An 18843-nucleotide genomic window follows, 5' to 3' on the forward strand; every position below is an offset into this window, starting at 1 on the left:
AGAACACAATGGGAAGCGTACAATACAGACTGCTGTCTTAACATGATGAAGGTTCTATAATAGCTTAAAGAGCCACTTAGTGATATTTAGTGGTTCCTACAGGACAGAATTCCTTCAGCAACTGTCCGTGGCACGAACAGTTCCCAGCAGTGGAAAGCAAATTCCAAGACAGTAATTCCCTATCTTACATTATTCAAAATGCAAAATATTGGGTTGATATGTGTGAAGATGAGGTAATAAGCATTCCTTGGCTTCCTCAATTGACATATTTGAGTATTTTCGAGCAACTGTGAACTGTTTTGCAGAAACAATTTAAGGGATTAGCCTAAACTCACGATGGCCAGCATACAGGACTTCCGTGTATTGATGAATGGAGGACTTAGATAATGTTTGGTGCCAAAGCTGGCGTACACCATACTGTGGGGCTGTTTCTTTGCCCAGACGAAGACTGGTTAGTATTCAACGTTTTGTCAGCGAGAAGTCATTGCAGGCGGGGAGCTCAAGCACAGAACGTACCCTGATGGAGGATGAAATCGGCCCAATTCTTTTCAAGGAAAGCATTCTGGAATTCGCAGAAACATTGCAGGGAAATCACCGGAAACCCAAATCTGGAGGGCCGACAAGAATTTGAACCCCGCATACACAATCCACGAGCCCCCGTGCTTCGTACCAGTGTTGGCGATTTCCTGTGCTATCCCACTCGCGCATTGAGCGAGGCAAAAAGACTATCTATGTGTTTTGGTACGCACGCTAATATCTTGCATGTTATTCTCACGGTGAGATATGTGATGGTGGCAGCACAATTGTCCATCACTGTTCCTCGAATATCTGCTCTCTAAATTTAGCGGATAACGTTTTGCGAACATCCCTGTTACACTTTCGTATGGGCTATGCCGACCTGTTAGGAGCGTAGTAGGGCGTCTCTGAGTTCGTTCAGTTTCTGCTATCGCAAAGACTCCAAACGCTGAAGCTGTACTCCAGATGCAGCGCACTTTCCCACGAACCTTTTAACAAATCACAGTATTCCACTCGCCTCCCCTGCTAAAGATTTTTCGTGCTCGTATCGCTTCTTAGCATTACTCCCGAATATTTAAACTATATCATGGATGCCAGATGCTCGCAGCTAATCTATAAATATGATAGAATCGGGTACTATTACTTTGTTGTAGCCACTGTTTTCCGTACTGACATTTAAGGAGAGCAGTTACTCGTTACTCAGTTTTAAAAGTCTGTCCAAGTTTTCTGCACTTCCTCACGACCGTCCAACGACGGGACTTTCCTTTGGACAACAGCATTGCCAGAAGACAATCTTGACGCTATCTGATAAATCTTTTGCGTGTATTGATAACATAAGGGCTCGCATTTCGATTCCTAAGCTCATGCCGAATATTAATTCCGTTTCTGTTAAACGCTGAAGTCTAGTATAACGTACTGCGTTCTGTTAGTCAAAAAATTCGTCGAGCCAATCATGTACGTGATAAGGTACCAAGTATGATGGTGTCTTTTAGAATGTGAGTTCAGTATCGTAAGCACTGCGCTTCTTAGCTCGATACTTCTCGACGGTGTTCCTAATGCTGCAAAAGTACGAGTTAGGCTATCTACGCAGATTCGTACAGTGAGGTTGGTAGTGTCTGTTCCTTTATCACTGCAGCGTCCGCGACTGAGTCAGTAGCAGCCCTCCACGTTTGCCGTATTGTGCTCATGTGGCACGCACAAACTGCGGCCAAATTCGTCGAAAGCCGTCCTTCTCGTTACAGTATAGCGTAGAGCAGTAGCCAACCTGTACGTTATGGCGGTTTGACATTAACGAAAGATTCTGTGATGAGGTTACGAACTTTCAGGGTTAATGGAGAAGGTTAAATGTATATATTTGAGATAAGGACCCTAGTCCAGTAACGAGCGAATCGATAGGTATAAGCGAAAATCTACTCATGTTCCGCCTAAGCCTAGCACAGCGCTCAAACTAAGTGCCCCAACTTCCGAACCCTGAGTATGACGCAGAAACTTCCCGCTGAATACTTTCCAATACGCTCAAATACACTACTGGCCATTAAAATTGCTACACCACGACGATGACGTGCTATAGACGCGAAATTTAACCGACAGGAAGAAGACGCTGTGATATGCAAATGATTAGCTTTTCAGACCATTCACACAAGGTTGGCGCCGATGGCGAAACCTACAACGTGTTGACATGAGGAACGTTTCCAACCGATTTCTCATACACAAACAGCAGTTGACCGGCGTTGCCTGGTGAAACGTTGTTGTGATGCTTCGTGTAAGGAGGAGAAATGCGTACCATCACGTTTCCGACTTTGATAAAGGTCGGATTGTAGCCTATCGCGATTGCTGTTTATCGTATCGCGACATTGCTGCTCGAGTTGGTCGAGATCCAACGATTGTTAGCAGAATATGGAATCGGTGTGTTCAGGAGGGTAATACGGAACGCCGTGCTGGATCCCAACGGCCTCGTATCACTAGCAGTCGAGATGACAGGCATTTTATCCACATGGCTGTAACGGATCGTGCAGCCACGTCTCGATCCCTGAGTCAACAAATGGGGACGTTTGCAAGACAACAACCATCTGCACGAACAGTTCGACGACGTTTGCAGCAACATGGACTATCAGCTCGGAGACCACGGCTGCGGTTACCCTTGACGCTGCATCACAGACAGCAGCGCCTGCGATGGTGTACTCAACGACCAACCTGGGTGCACGAATGGCAAAACGTCATTTTTTCGGATGAATCCAGTTTCTGTTTACAGCATCATGATGGTCGCATCCGTGTGTGGCAACATCGCAGTGAACGCACATTGGAAACGTGTATTCGTCATCGCCATACTGGCGTATCACACGGCGTGATGGTATGGGGTGCCATTGGTTACACGTCTCGGTCACCTCTTGTTTGCATTGACGCCACTTTGAACAGTGGACGTTACATTTCAGATGTGTTACGACCCGTGGCTCTACCCTTCATTCGATCCCTGCGAAACCCTACATTTCAGCAGGATAATGCACGACCGCATGTTGCAGGTCGTGTACGCGCCTTTCTGGATATAGAAAATGTTCGACTGCTGCCCTGGCTAGCACATTCTACAGATCTCTCTGCAATTGAAAACGTCTGATCAATGGTGGCCGAGCAACTGGCGTATTGACTGGCGTATTAACTGTGGTATCGTGTTGAAGCTGCATGGGCAGCTGTACCTGTACACACCATCCAAGCTCTATTTGAATCAATGCCCAGACGTATCAAGGCCGTTGTCACGGCCAGAGGTGGTTGTTGTGGGTACTGATTTCTCAGGGTCTATGCACCCAAATTGCGTGAAAATGTAATCACATGTCAGTTCTAGTATAATATATTTGTCCAATGAATATCCGTTTATCATCTGCTTTTCTTCTTGGTGTAGCAATTTTAATGGCCAGTAGTGTAATTTCCCTTGTCGATGGACTGGTAAAGGCGCACGTAACTTGATGCCAGAGAGACGAAAATCCTAAGTCTATGGTACTGTTATAATGAATTCCATTTACCTACACAAGTTTCATTAATTGCTACATACAACACTGGTTGAAAATGGGCCCTCCTAGTGTCAATGAAGTCACGGCATCGTCGCACGAAGTTCTGTCGCACCCGTTGTAATATCCTCAGTGTCGTTTGTACCGTGTCGCAGGCAGCGAGAATTCTTGCCAGGAGATCCTCTTCGGTCTCCACAGGCGTCTCGTGAAGCAGACTTTTCACATGGCCGCACAAGAAGAAGGAAGAGATCAGGCGGACGTGCTGGCCACGAAACAGGACCTCCTCCGCCTATTTACCTTGCAGTGAATATCCGATCTAGGTGTTGACGAAGCCTCAGTTCAAAGTGAGGATTATCTCAATCACACTGGAACCTCTACAACTAAGTGCTCGTCGGGATTGTCTACTTTACAACCTTCGCAACAACAGTACCGGTACATGTATTCCATTGTCAGAGGTATCGGAAGGATTTTCACTTACAATTTTCCGGGACAGGGTCCCTTAGCCGGCCGTGGTGGCCGAGCGGTTCTAGGTGCTACAGTCTGGAACCGCGTGACCACTACGGTCGCAGGTTCGAATCCTGCCTCGGTCATGGATGTGTGTGATGCCCTTAGGTTAGTTAGGTTTAAGTAGTTCTAAGTTCTAGGGGACTGATGACCTTCGAAGTTAAGTCCCATAGTGCTCAGAGCCATTTGAACCAGGGTCCCTTATCTGAAACTGATACATTTAGCCTTCTGTACAATGCGTGTGAGTGCGGTTATGATGGAACATACAGAGAGAAATGTGCAGTAAAGTGTGCTGGTCATCAGGCGCTTCAGTCTGGAACCGCGCGACCGCACGGGCGCAGGTTCCAAGCCTGCCTCGGGCATAGATATGTGTGTTGGCCTTAGGTTAGTTAAGTTTAAGTAGTTCTAAGTTCTAGGGGACTGATGACCTCAGATGTTAAGTTCCATAGTGCTCAGAGCCATTTGAACCATTTTTTGTGCTAGTGTTCGATGCTATCTGCTAGAAATATTTTGTTATACTGTGCGACTGCTACGGTCGCAGGTTCGAATCCTGCCTCGGGCATGGATGTGTGTGATGTCCTTAGGTTAGTTAGGTTTAAGTAGTTCTAAGTTCTAGGGGACTTATGACCACAGCAGTTGAGTCCCATAGTGGTCAGAGCCACTTGAACCAACCATTTTGTTATAGGGTAACCCAGAATCAGTTTCACTGCTTTATTTTAACTGATATAGTATTTTCTCATATAGTTCACCTTCAAAGAGATCCTGATTATAAGCCAACTGTTTTCTGAGAGGAGTTATCTATGAGTCAATAATCTTTAAATTTGTACGAGCCTTGTTAGTTAGGACATTTTCTTTCCAGTCTTATTTGTACACATTTTTCTTGTAACTGGTAATCGGAGAAAAGACTCTCTTGCCGACAGCTCTGGATGACTCTGACTCGGTTCCGGAGACTTCGTATCCCACGCCCTCGAGTCCACTCGAGGTCTTCTATTGAGTCTACTCGAGATCTTCTATTGCGAAATGTGAGCAAGAGACGTCTACGGGTCCACCGTTCGAACAGCGTAGCAGGCAGATAAATGGGAAGGAGATTTCTAAATAGCATCAATTCAGAAATAGCATGTATCAGAGCGCGATATCTGCCGAGGTGGGGGACTGATGGGCCGTTCGCGTGCTCATCCGGCACCCGGCTGCTCGCCGCCCTTCGCCTCTTTAATAATTCGTCACAATACGAGCATACACCCATCACGACTCTTCGCCCGCTCCCTAATGTCGAAGACGTCCCCAAAAGAGTGCGTTCAGCTAATTTCTGTAGCATCCAAAGGTTATCTTCTCCAATAAGTAGTGCTCTGGAAGAAGTGAATCACAGCAGCACGGGTCTGTCAGTGTGATGAATCTCCATTTTAAAACTACAGTGACATACAGCACCATATCGCGAATGGTTAAATGCAAAGATACAACTGCACAATCTCTGGACTACAAAATGTTTCCAGCGAGATTACTTAAGTTTAATAGTAATGATGTTCCTCAACAGCTCGTGCACAATAGAGACATACGATACTGAAATATCTAGCAGCCAACTGACCGTAATGCGATACATTAATATCATCAGAAAAGCACTGTTTTCTGGCCTGTGTCGCACATAACTAATTAGCGAAAACCGTTATCATTCAACAGGACAAGTGTCTTACGTTCCTTAACCTATAACACAACGTGTCATCTACGTGAGATACACGGTCTATTTGGATGCACTTAAGCATTGCGAGTGCGGCTATAACAATCAGAAGATACAACAGAAAACAAACACTTTCAGTGTTTGGTTACCTTTCTCGTTCCGTAATAGATTATTTTCTGTCCTTTTATTAACAGTACAGTTTCCATGCTGTTTCATTTCTTATTTATTTTCCTTTTTTAAGGTTCGGACCCGTGGGTCCTTATATCCAACAACAGAAAATATTTGGTATTATTAAAACATGATAAATATAGGGGCAAAACATTACCATACACATAGTTAAAAAAACACATTGTACAGTACAGATGAATATATATTCGAATAATTGTATTATAGTTTAGCTAATTCGTAGCTACTTAAAACAGCTGTAAGTTTATAAGAACCTATACATTTAATTATTGGACAGAATTTTTCATTATTATCAAAAAAATTTTTTTTTTGTTTTTTGCTTTACACGACTTGTCTATGTAAAGAATATATTTTTAGTATTGTTCGGTAATCTCTTTTTTTATGTTAATAAAGTTGCAACAGTATCAGCTATGGACGTTTATTCTTGTATCGATCATGGATGTCATACTGTCGATAGTCAACAAATTTATAAAGCCATACCTTGTGGTCTTGAGGTTCTAGAGTGCGTGCCTGCAGACCGAGAGGTCTCGGGATCGAATCACAGTCGAAGCACTGAGATATTGTGTGCTTGTAACCTAGTCTTCACTTCTCAATGAAGTGAAGAGTCGCTGGGAACGACACGTAGTTCGGATTCCTTATTGAGACGTAGATCAACTTCTCCCCGTTGGATAGATTGGAGTAGATTACGGACACGTAACTCGCCAAAGTGAGGTCCAATCAAAAGACTTGCACTCCGCCACTGAGCAGCACGAAATAATTGTAACAAATTAGTACGTTGAACAGATAAGATATTTCGCTGTAAAATCTTTGATGAGATAAAGTTTTGAAATATGGCGTGAATATCTTCTGAGACGGTTCTCACTTTTATGTCATAATGGATTGTTGAGATCCTAGCAAACCATGGAGCATTAAAAATTGTTCTCACTATCTTGTTTCCAGCAATCTGGAATTTTCTTTTTCTTTTTTAAGTGTGTAGGCGCAACATATCCGTATATGGGGCGTTTATACAGCTTTACTTATTTCATAGTTGCTTTGTAAAGTGAGACACAGTTTATCCTGTTTAGGAATTATTTTATGTTTATTAAGGCGTATAAGGAAGCTAACATTTGCTTTATTCGCTATTTACATTATGTGTTTCTTAACTTTAAATCGTTTATCCAAGTGAGCTCTAAGATATATGACTGGTGCTGCCCACGGAATGTTGCCATTGAGTAATAGACCAGGTATGCGTCATTTCTGTCTTATAGTATGAAAAGGTGCTAAACTTTTTCCACGAATAGCATTAACCTGCAGGTTTACCGGAGCGGCTATGGAAGGAGAAAGACTGGCCAGAGTAGAGGAATGAGCCGTGGCATCGGTTACAATGAAGCTCCGGCCGTCACATTGACAGCGGGACTTGGAAACGCCTGCGCTCATCGACAGGTGCTGTCACCAGAAAACTGCTGCACAGTCGAGACGACCTGCACCACAATCAATACGTGATTCATTTTCTGGAGGCTGCTTCTAAATAATGCGAACATAATGAAATTGTCTCGGGTAAAAAAGAAATCGATGTACGCTGGCTGCAACGTTGACAGTATAATATTCGCTGCCGTTCCGTCCGTGAAATACCTTGCACTGTTTGTTTCATGTGGTATGGCAGCGTACGTAAAACACGACGTGGGTAGGACGAATGGAAAACTCAGACATAATTCAGCACATTTAATCGGCCTATTTCTGAATATTCCTCGTGTGAATCGTTCAGTTAACAGAAAAGACTGATACGAGCTGCAGGTTCATTCAGCACAATAATTCTCGAGAGGATATGGAGACACTGCAGAAGCAGTATGTACTCCCAGAAAAAATACCCTAAATTCGGGGGTCATATTAGGGGAATTGGGGTAGACAGGATTGTTGGTTCTTATTTGTGTGGTATAGGAAAGCACAACCGTCTACCACAAATTTTACGCTAGCCTTCACACTATAAATCGAGATGCAGATGCATGAGCTCTTTATACTCTTCTTCCATTATGATTGTAGCTTCTTCACGCTGTTATCTGTGGCAAGTCGGCAGTGCCTCATCCTTTACATTTGAAACCTTGTTTCTTAAGCATAGACAGTCAGTAATCACTCATCTTAACGGTAGGTAGAAGGCTTTGTTTCTTTCCTTTGTCCATGTGGTAAAAGAAAAGAACTTACTTCTAAAATTTTCAACATATATTTTTCACAGAATTCAGTTACAGCTTTTAACTTTCTTCTGTGGAACGTAAGGTCAGTGCCTTGCCATTGCCCACCTTGTTGACATGTAAACCCCTATCTAAACTGTCGCCCTAAGACAACTATTTACTGTATTGAAAATCATTTAGGGAAGAAATTAACAATGGTCTTTGACGAGCATTTGTCTCAGATTATGCGCGGCTCAAACGAAGACACTACAGCTGGGTTATGAAAAACTGCCGGCCGGAGTGGCCGAGCGGTTCTAGGCGCTACAGTCTAGAACCGCGTGACCGCTACGGTCGCAGGTTCGAATCCTGCCTCGGGCATGGATGTGTGTGATGTCCTTAGGTTAGTTAGATTTAAGTAGTTCTAAGTTCTAGGGGACTGATGACCTCAGCAGTTAAGTCCCATAGTGCTCAGAGCCATTTGAACCATTTTTTATGGAAAACTGGGCAATCAGTCATTCTTGATGAGACCTTGCGCAGGCAGATTTCTTTCTGTCTCCATTCGGAATTATAGACTCGCACTGCAAACAGTCGTGATTGCCATAGTTAACTGTCTAAATATGAGTACTTAATAAGCTGTGATATTTAATTGCATGAATCTCCGCTACCGTGAATTACAAGACTGGCCCTTGTACGATCACTGTTAATCAGAAAAAGGTGGAGTTAACTGATAAAAACGAAACATCCATCCTTTAACACAAACAAGAAGCTATCCAAGACAACGGTCCAAGATGGGAGCAAGTCAAGGGGGCCGCGGGAACGGGAAGAAAAAAAGAAAAAGAAAAAACCAGAGACTCCCCATGTTCTCAACAGAAATGCGTAACGTTTTACTTTTTACGTTCTCAATGAACTTTTGAGGCGGCTGCACTTGCTGTGGTTTGGCATTTACGAGGTGACCTTTCGGTGGTGTGCGATTCAGAACGCGCGGTCGACCAACATCCAGCTGACCATCAAACTTTCTCACGCAGCAATTGTGGCTATTCTTTTTACGGCTCTCTAATCTGGCTGGGGGCTCTCATAACATTTTCTGATACGAAAATGCCTTTTTCTAATTAAATTTATTTCAGCAATATTCTTTAGTAAAAAAACGTAAAGATGTCCTTTACAGAAATCTTCCCGAGGAGGAAGCCTCATTTTATAGCGCTACCAACTTGTTACATGTGCTAAACAATCTCATCTACAGTATAAATCTGTATTTGTGTCATGTATGTGTAGCGTCTAGAGAGACGAGATATACATGTCCAAGGAAAAAGGATTCCTGACATTTCCATGTTCTTGATAAGCGCTTGCGAATAAGTTAAAAAATGTTACAACAAAAGGAAAAGAAAATTTAATAATGCAGGAAGTAAATACAGGATAATGCAGAAAACAGGTCACTTACGTTCATTCCTCCAAAAATGAATGGTTTATTTGGAAAACATTTCTTATGAAAAAAATTTTGTACTCTACATAATTGTAATATCGTTTCACATAATAACCGACGCACTAAAATTAACCGTTGATGGATCATAAAATTTTTATATGTGAACTATTTTCATAAAAAGATTGCCTGTCGTATCACATCGATCATGCCTTTCGGACGTTTACATCATCGTCACCGTCGTCGTCGTCGTCGTCGTCGTAGTAACAGCGAACAGTTAAGTAAACTCCGTGCTCCCAGATGTTTACCTCGCGGATGGCTTACCGGTTGTTTTTAAACGTTGCTATTTGCTCTCATCGACAGGTTGCAGTAACAGAGGACATCGAACAAGTACAAAGGACAACATGAACACTCAGATATTTATATGACTTGAGCACGACTGTCACAGAAATGCTGAAAAGTATGATCTGGCAGAACGCCTAAACTTTCTACTTAAAAACCTTCGGCTGACAAGTTTTCAGGGAGAAGTTTTGGAATATCTTGCACATCGGTTCACCAGGGACAGCGAAGGTAGGATCAGACTAACAGTAGCTCACTCCACCCATGAATGGAACGGGAAAACCCTCACTTCACGTTATAGTAGAAAATAATTCGATGAATATAGGTACAAAGGCTCAGAGTGAGCAATAAGCAATTCTCCTCAAATCCATGAAATTGTTGGAAACAAACACGCAGACTAGTACCGGCGTAGCCTCGATTTTAGAGAAGACTGGATCGTGTTATCCACAGGGGAATTTTAAGACAACAACTTGTGAAAATTCATCGCCCAAATGGAAAAGAGAGAAGAGTCATCTAATGGAATGTCGAGTAGTCGACCGGTGACCTACAACATAGTTTCAACAAGTCCTTGTGGTGTCTTCCTAGGAGAGCATTTGGGTTTAAAGAAGACTGGTGGAAGTGTCTCCTTACATGTGACGATGTTTGGACTGTAGGCTGGATTATCCATCACTTTCATCCACTTTTTCCGAAATAAACGAGAAAAACTTCCTGCAGTATGCGAGAGCGGTATCGGTGTGGAGAAATCGTACGTTTATCTCTGACCATCGAACAAAAAGTCACTAAATTATTTTTCACAGACCACGACCTTTGCACAGAACAGGCGTGTTTTAAGGCCAAATACCCCGGTTTATTTCTTGTCTTTAGTGAGCAAATAATAGTACGAGGGCAGTTCAATAAGCAATGCAACACATTTTTTTTCTCGGCCAATTTTAGGTGGCAGCCCTGTACGGAGCTGTTAAAATGGCGTCTGTAACGGATGTGCGTTGCAAACAACGGGCAGTGATCGAGTTTCTTTTGGCGGGGAACCAGGGCATCTCAGATATTCATAGGCGCTTGCAGAATGTCTACGGTGATCTGGCAGTGGACAAAAGCACGGTGAGTCGTTGGGCAAAGCGTGTGTCATCATCGCCGCAAGGTCAAGCAAGACTGTCTGATCTCCCGCGTGCGGGCCGGCCGTGCACAGCTGTGACTCCTGCAATGGCGGAGCGTGCGAACACACTCGTTCGAGATGATCACGGATCACCATCAAACAACTCAGTGCTCAACTTGACATCTCTGTTGGTAGTGCTGTCACAATTGTTCACCAGTTGGGATATTCAAAGGTTTGTTCCAGCTGGGTCCCTCATTGTCTAACCGAACACCATAAAGAGCAAAGGAGAACCATCTGTGCGGAATTGCTTGCTCGTCATGTGGCTGAGGGTGACAATTTCTTGTCAAAGATTGTTACAGGCGATGAAACATGGGTTCATCACTTCGAACCTGAAACAAAACGGCAATCAATGGAGTGGCGCCACACCCACTCCCCTACCAAGAAAAAGTTTAAAGCCATACCCTCAGCCGGTAAAGTCATGGTTACAGTCTTCTGGGACGCTGAAGGGGTTGTTCTGTTCGATGTCCTTCCCCATGGTCAAACGATCAACTCTGAAGTGTATTGTGCTACTCTTCAGAAATTGAAGAAACGACTTCAGCGTGTTCGTAGGCACAAAAATCAGAACGAACTTCTCCTTCTTCATGACAACGCAAGACCTCACACAAGTCTTCGCACCCGAGAGGAGCTCACAAAACTTCAGTGGACTGTTCTTCCTCATGCACCCTACAGCCCCGATCTCGCACCGTCGGATTTCCATATGTTTGGCCCAATGAAGGACGCAATCCGTGGGACGCACTACGCGGATGATGAAGAAGTTATTGATGCAGTACGACGTTGGCTCCGACATCGACCAGTGGAATGGTACCGTGCAGGCATACAGGCCCTCATTTCAAGGTGGCGTAAGGCCGTAGCATTGAATGGAGATTACGTTGAAAAATAGTGTTGTGTAGCTAAAAGATTGGGGAATAACCTGGGGTATTTCAATGCTGAATAAAACAACCCCTGTTTCAGAAAAAAAATGTGTTGCATTACTTATTGAACTGCCCTCGTATATGTATGTTTCGCCGCCGCCTACGAGCTTTCAAAATAGTACCAAACCTGTTTTAACGTTTCTTATGAGACACAAAGTACACCGTGTCTCATGCTCGTTGTTTTGGATACGTAATGCCCAAGGGGTACATACTTTCCTTATAGGCCTAAATCGCTGATATAAATCTGTTGTGGAAGTATGCAACATGTCTTATGCTCACGTATTATAACCTCCTAGGACTGCGAAAATCTAATCTATAGGAATCAACATGTATTCTTGTGAAGCTAAGCTCACGCTCTTCGTCCATGAGTCCAGGGCGCCTCAGACAAAAGAGCCCAGCCTGAAGTCGCGTCCTTTTACATCCAGAAGGAATTCGATACAATTCCTCATTGGCGCTTAGTGAACAAGACACATGCTCACCGAGTATCGGAGCTGCTTTGTAACTAGGTTCAGGACTTTCTAGCACAAAGAACTCAACACGTCGCCTTTAAAAGGACGAAATCGACAGATGTAAAGTAACTTTGAAATTGACAGTTGACCTTCAACACAAATAAATGTCGTATATTGCACACAAATAGGCGACAAGACCCTTTCTTCTGCAAAGAACCAGGATATAATTATCGACCGTCATTTACACTGGACTGAACGCACAACTGCTGTCTGTAAGAAGGTGTCGGCGCCAATTGACTCACTACAGAAATATCAAAAAAGTATTTCCTTTCGAGCTTAAAAAGAAGGTTGTGGACACATTAATACCCTAGACTATGATGATACCGTTCTCCAAGATCTTTCGTACGATAACTCATGCAGGCTGGAACTGCCGATGAACGCTTGTGTACGATACATTTGTGACGTACGCTTTTGCACCATGTCGCACTAGCCTACAAACAATTATCAGGGCTACGTGCCGATAAGTGTAAGACTATCACACTCTATGTTTGCTCTGTCGTTTTCTCAATCATTTCACTCTCTCTTACCTGTCTTCAACCTTATTCTACTGTCTTTACAACACAGCTGAAATACTGGTTCTCAACCAAGTTAAATTCTCTCTGTACCACCACATAGCAGTACCATGTTCTCTAAATCATTTTCTGTTTCAGAAACCCGATTTTGGAACAATCTTCTTCAAAATATCAGCGAAATTAAGTTCCTTCCGAACTTCAAAAAACAGCTAATTGTCCACATTTTATCACAAACGCCATCTCTCCCACCAGAAGGCCGGATTAGAAGAAGACATTATCGAAGCAGTTCAGAGGCGCACCGATAGATTTGTTATCGGTCGGTCGGATCAGTACGAGATTGTTACGGAAATGATCCCTTGGAGGGAAGAAGACAAACTTTTCGCAAAATGCTATTGAGGAAATTTAGAGAACCAGCATTTGCAACGAATTACAGTACATATCTGCTGACTGGTGTTCATCTTGCGCATTGACCGATATGACAAAGAAAGAGAGATTAAGGCTCGTACAAAAACATATAGGCAATCATTTTTCCACACCTTCATTTCCGAAGCAACAGGAAAAGAACTGGCGAAAATAACCTACGCCAGTGGACTGTGGCCTGCACACTAAGTACGTAGATGTAGATCTAAATACAGGGACCGGCGAAAGTATCTATTCTTTTCTTGCTTTTTGGCAGAGACATTGCACACACTATACGAAAGATTAACTGTGTATCCCACAACACCCATTCAAACGTTCCCTGGCGAGAGCTAAGTGAAGACGCTGAGCTTAAAATAGACCTTTAGGCGTTAATTTAAGCAGTGCAGAACAAGCGCTCGATGAAATCTCGTAAGATTTACGCGAGAAGTTTGCAACAGCAAACAGCTCACGGCATCTGCACAAAATAAACCAGTAAACTGCGAACAGATGAGATCACTGCCGTTACGGTCAGGAGCGCCGCCGAAGACAACAGAAATGATCGTGTAACGAGAAGCAGCGCACGTGAAGAAATGTTGTTAGTGGCGGAGCAGCGGGAATGTGTGGCCTCGCGTTGTTTATGCGACGCAGGCCGCTATATTTAGCCGTAAGCAATTGCACCTGGCCGCCGGCCGCGGCGCGCCACGCAACCCGGCAATAACGCCGCTTTCACAGCAGCTCTGCCTCTCCGTCCACAATTCACTGCGCTATCATTTATGACTGCGAATATATCTCGCTGCAACGCGTCTCAGCGAATTCGGCGACAGGCCGCCCGTTAAACGCTCATCAAATTCACACTTCGCAAATTAACAACCAACTAAGGCACGATACAGGTGCTTCGGAAGACTATCGAGGGCATCGCCTGTTCATTTGGCCGGTCTCGCTAAGTAAAGCGATTAGGAAGTTAATTTTTTATTCATTCGAGATGAGTTAACAATAATATTGGACTTGCCAACGTAATACAACAATAAAACCTAATTAAAAGTTAACACAAATGCAGATGAATGATTAGTTACAAGAATGGTTAATTCGAAAACTGATGTTCCACTATTTATTCACATCTCACCACCAGTCACTGCACACATTGGATTTATTCTTAACACTACGCACGAATACTTTACCCTAAAATCAACGCCATAATGATAGTCTTGCTTGACCACGACATTACTCATGCGTGCTCAATTGCTGTTTGAAAAAGTGATTATTTCTTCATAATGAAGAAAATGTTGAGCTCAGGAAGATCTTCTGCACACAGTTTCCCAGTAACATGCATAATACTCTGTAAGTATATTGTCAAATGGCAGCACTTTATTCTTCAATATTTACCAAATCTAACATTTTTTTACCAAGCGATACTTCGTGTTATTAAAGTAATCTCATACTGCATATGCAAAACTTAAGCATGAAAGTAACTTTCGCGATGATGTGTCACTGCCAAGTATCATAGCTCGATGGAACTTGGACAATACATAGAAAGAACTGGTACAGTGTAGTAGGTAACGAAAAGAATACACAATGAGACGAACAGAATTGACATTTTTATTCAAATATAATAATTACACGGATTCATGATGGTCACGTGTGTTATGACCTGACGAAACTACAGTCGTCCGGTCATAGCTGTGAGTTCTTTGATTATTCTCGGAGATGCCTGATTGGAACTATAGCGTATGAAACATTAGTTCACATTATTACAAGAAGGATAAAAAGATTTACTTAACTTTATACAATCCATTGCTGCAGGAATGTATCGAATATTTACAACTGTCTTTGAACAGTAAAGCGTCACTTGATGTACACAATGACAAACTCTTCTCTTGACGTGCAAGTTCAACATTTACAAAAGTACAGTTCCATCTGAGACTCGAGTAGCACTGTTGACCCAGCTAGATGATGTTGACTTCTTCATCAGAGGTCACAAACTGGGCTGAGCGAGTCCATGTTGGTTCTGTATTGACCTCCGTGTGATGGCGCTGCAGTACTGAGAGAGAGGGCGAGTCTTCAGGAGATCCTCCCATTCGTCGTTGCGGATTGCAGCGAGGCATCGCTAATGCCTGTGGTATCGATACGCGATTCCGACTTTGGTGCAGCACCGCAATCTGTGGACGATACCACGCCCTGGACGTTACAAAAGATTCTTAATAGGGTATGTGATAACTGCAGGCAACACTGCATGTCCTGCCATACTGGCCACAAGATCGGTAAGGATTTCTTGCGGCAGGACATTACATTCCTCCACTAGCTCGGTTGGCAACTGCAGAATGGTCATCGGTGCACAGGGATGTGCTGCAATAAGTCTTCCCAATGCGCCGCACACGCGCTTCGGGGGATTTAAATTGGGGGGAACGGGCAGGTTAGCCCATTCGCCGAATACCCTCTCGTTCCAAGAGCTCCTTTACCTGTGTTGTTCGAGGCGGTCACGGATTGTCATTCATAAAAATGAAGTCAGGGCCGAGTCCACACCCTTAAAAACGCACGTGAGAAAGGAATACAGTGTCACAATAACGTCTACCTGTGAATGTATGGTGCTGAAAGATTTGGAGGTCCATTCACCTGTGCAACACTATGCCTCCCGACACCAAAACATGCGGACCTCCGAAATTATCATGTTCGACAACGCAGGACGTACCGTCATACAGCGAGAGTTGCGAATATGTAATGCACCCAGGAACATGGTCGAACTGCATTTATGTAGTAATTAGGTGAGTGTTAGCCAAATATTGTTCCGCGGCACTTTGTGGTTCCCCTAGCATTTGAAATATTATCGTGACCTTTCATCATTGTATATAAATGCTGGATTGTTTCATTTGATATCGTCAGGTCAGATTAATATCCCGTAGAGCACCCCAGTTGAAAACATTTGTGGATTCGACAGTATAAAATACTTTAGTAATTCGATTCTAGAATGAATTTCGCATGAAGCTACTTAAACTGATAAAGTTCGTGAAACCTAGGAAACAGTAATTTTCCCTGGGACTGGAGGAAATATATTTTACCTATATTCTAAAAGTTTTCTAAGATTTACTGCTGCAGGATATTAGAGTAATAGACCTTAAATTAGAAACAGTAAGACACTGCTGTTGTGGATGAAGATCGTTTTGTGATTTATGTTTCCTAGAGAAGCCAGTGGACAATTTTTGGATTTTTTTTTTTTTTGACAGTAATTGATTGACTCGAATCCTCGTCCAGTTCGGTCTCTAATTACGCCGCCGTCAACGGAACATTAAATATTAATATTCCTTTATTTCCTCCTGAAATTTTGACGTGTGTTATTAACTAATCCCTTTTACGTATCAGGTGTTAAAATTTGTAAAAAAAAGACAAGGTCATTAAATTCTATTCAGCAAATTCTAAGAGGACATAATCGTCAACGAACATGTAAATTCCAATAAAAAAATGCACCCTGAAGAGGAAAAACAGTTAGATGTTGGTCTATTCATTTTCTAAAAATTTAAAATACTATCAACTGCAATTCGTTGGATAAAATATTTAAGGAAACTGAGATGTTTGTGATATACCGGACAGACATTACGACTACACAAGATTTCTGCATCTGGAAAAATTGTGACCTCACGCAGGATGGAAAAGTGCATCTCTATTCAGAGATTCTGTGAGTACCTTAAAGAATGATAGTAACAACTCCTTCGCACTGACTAGACGCGTGAATGAAGAAAAAAATCAATAGCCCATGAACACCCCGGGTTCCCGGGTTCGATTACCGGCGGGGTCAGGGATTTTCTCTGCCTCGTGATGACTGGGTGTTGTGTGATGTCTTTAGGTTGGTTAGGTTTAAGTAGTTCTAAGTTCTAGGGGACTGATGACCATATATGTTAAGTCCCATAGTGCTCAGAGCCATTTGAACCAACCCATGAACACAGTAAGATATCTGATGTGAAACAATGTTCCATAGGACGGCAAATGGCAGTCAGCACTAAACACACCTTTATTAATTGTACAGTCTACAAACAATCACAAGAAATATGATGAAATTTTGTTACAAATGCAGTTGAAAAGCCTAGCATGACAGAAGACTGCCTACTCCAAATTAACTGCTATTCGTCCCACCTTTCATCCATCAATGAAAGAGGAAGAAATCTTAAGATATAGCTCTCTTTCCTAGGGTCTATCTTACCTTACGGAGTGTGCTGTTTTTATGATTAGGCATTATTTTATCTATTTGTTTTCTTATTTTCATTTAGTGGACGATGCCCTTCCAGTCACTACAGTGTTCAGATAACGTAAGTGAGCCAGGTCGTGTGGCTATCTGTGTGTGAACCGTGTAAAATCTGTTATGTGTGTTACCGTGTGTTAACTATTCGTGTATTGTATTTTCTGAGCAGAAGATTAAGGACCATTCAAGTCTTTGCCTTAACGAGCGTTCAACATCCACAAAAAATTACACTCGAGCTGACTGGTGTTCGCAGGCCGCGGTGGCCGAGCGGTTCTAGGCGCTTCAGTCCGGAACCGTGCGACTGCTACGGTCGCAGGTTCGTATCCTGCCTCGGGCGTGGATGTGTGTTATATCCTTAGGTTAGCTAGGTTTAAGTAGTTCTAAGTTCTAGGGGACTGATGACCTCTGAAGTTAAGTCCCATAGTGCTCAGAGCCATTTGAACCATTTGACTGGTGTTCAAAACCAACGGTAGTTATCAACCTGACAGATTCCATCCGTGTCTGCACGTTAAGCAACACTATCAGGTGACGAAGATGTTATAATATATGGTAGAGTAAAATGAACCCTCTGCCACACACTTCACAGGGATTCACAGAGTATATACATTGCCTTTTAGCTTAAGTTAAAGTGGCTGTGTGACGACAGGAATAACGTCGCAATAACAGAAAATAGAGGATTAACGCCAGTGAAAGGAAACCGGAGCCAGTTGATAACCACTACACACCAGCCTCTCTGTTATTAAAGCATTACAGTAAATGACACGACTTGACACGCCTTCTGACTGGTAGGCAATACACGAAAAGCTCTGTGGCTTAGTTGAGAGCGTCGACGCTCTTCTCTGTCTGCAGAGGGCGCAGCGAAGCGGAAGGCAAACGGGACACGTCTCGCTATTGCATTCTAGACAAGCGCGTTCGCGTGTGAGCCAAAGAAAACAAAAAGTGAGGCCGCACGCAAGTTTATCAACTGGCGCGAGGCGTAAGAAGCCGGGCCACAGAGTCAAAGGTTGATTGTCGCGAGAAACATTGTTAGGCGTCCGCGTGACCCCGACATCTTTGAGTCGACGGTCGGCCGTCGGCGGTTCATTTGATGCTCCGGAGGCGGCGGCCACGCGGTGGTGAGTTTGCATTCCTCGCACCCCTTATCATTTCCAGTCACACTCGGCGACAAAATGTCGGGAAAGGTGGACGCGCATCGAATGCTAAGTCGCGGGGCTCGCCCGTCTGATGAAGGCATTCACCTACGCGTCGGCTCGGCCATCTTGTTTACGGTCGTTTCCCTCCTTCTTTGCAAACTGAGTGCCGGTGTCTGCAGGCGGAACAGGCCCGCCTCCGCCCCCGCACTCGCCACACTTCTGCG

The 18843-nt window shown here is 43.5% G+C and overlaps 1 protein-coding gene across 1 annotated transcript in view; it reads right to left on the reverse strand.

The window, feature by feature from the left end:
• The window catches only part of LOC126249483 (forkhead box protein P1), a 777252-nt gene that overhangs the window by 477893 nt on the left and 280516 nt on the right, over positions 1-18843 (reverse strand). The window lies entirely within an intron of this gene.

Source organism: Schistocerca nitens, chromosome 3, assembly GCF_023898315.1.
Source record: "Schistocerca nitens isolate TAMUIC-IGC-003100 chromosome 3, iqSchNite1.1, whole genome shotgun sequence".
Classification (NCBI taxonomy): domain Eukaryota; kingdom Metazoa; phylum Arthropoda; class Insecta; order Orthoptera; family Acrididae; genus Schistocerca; species Schistocerca nitens.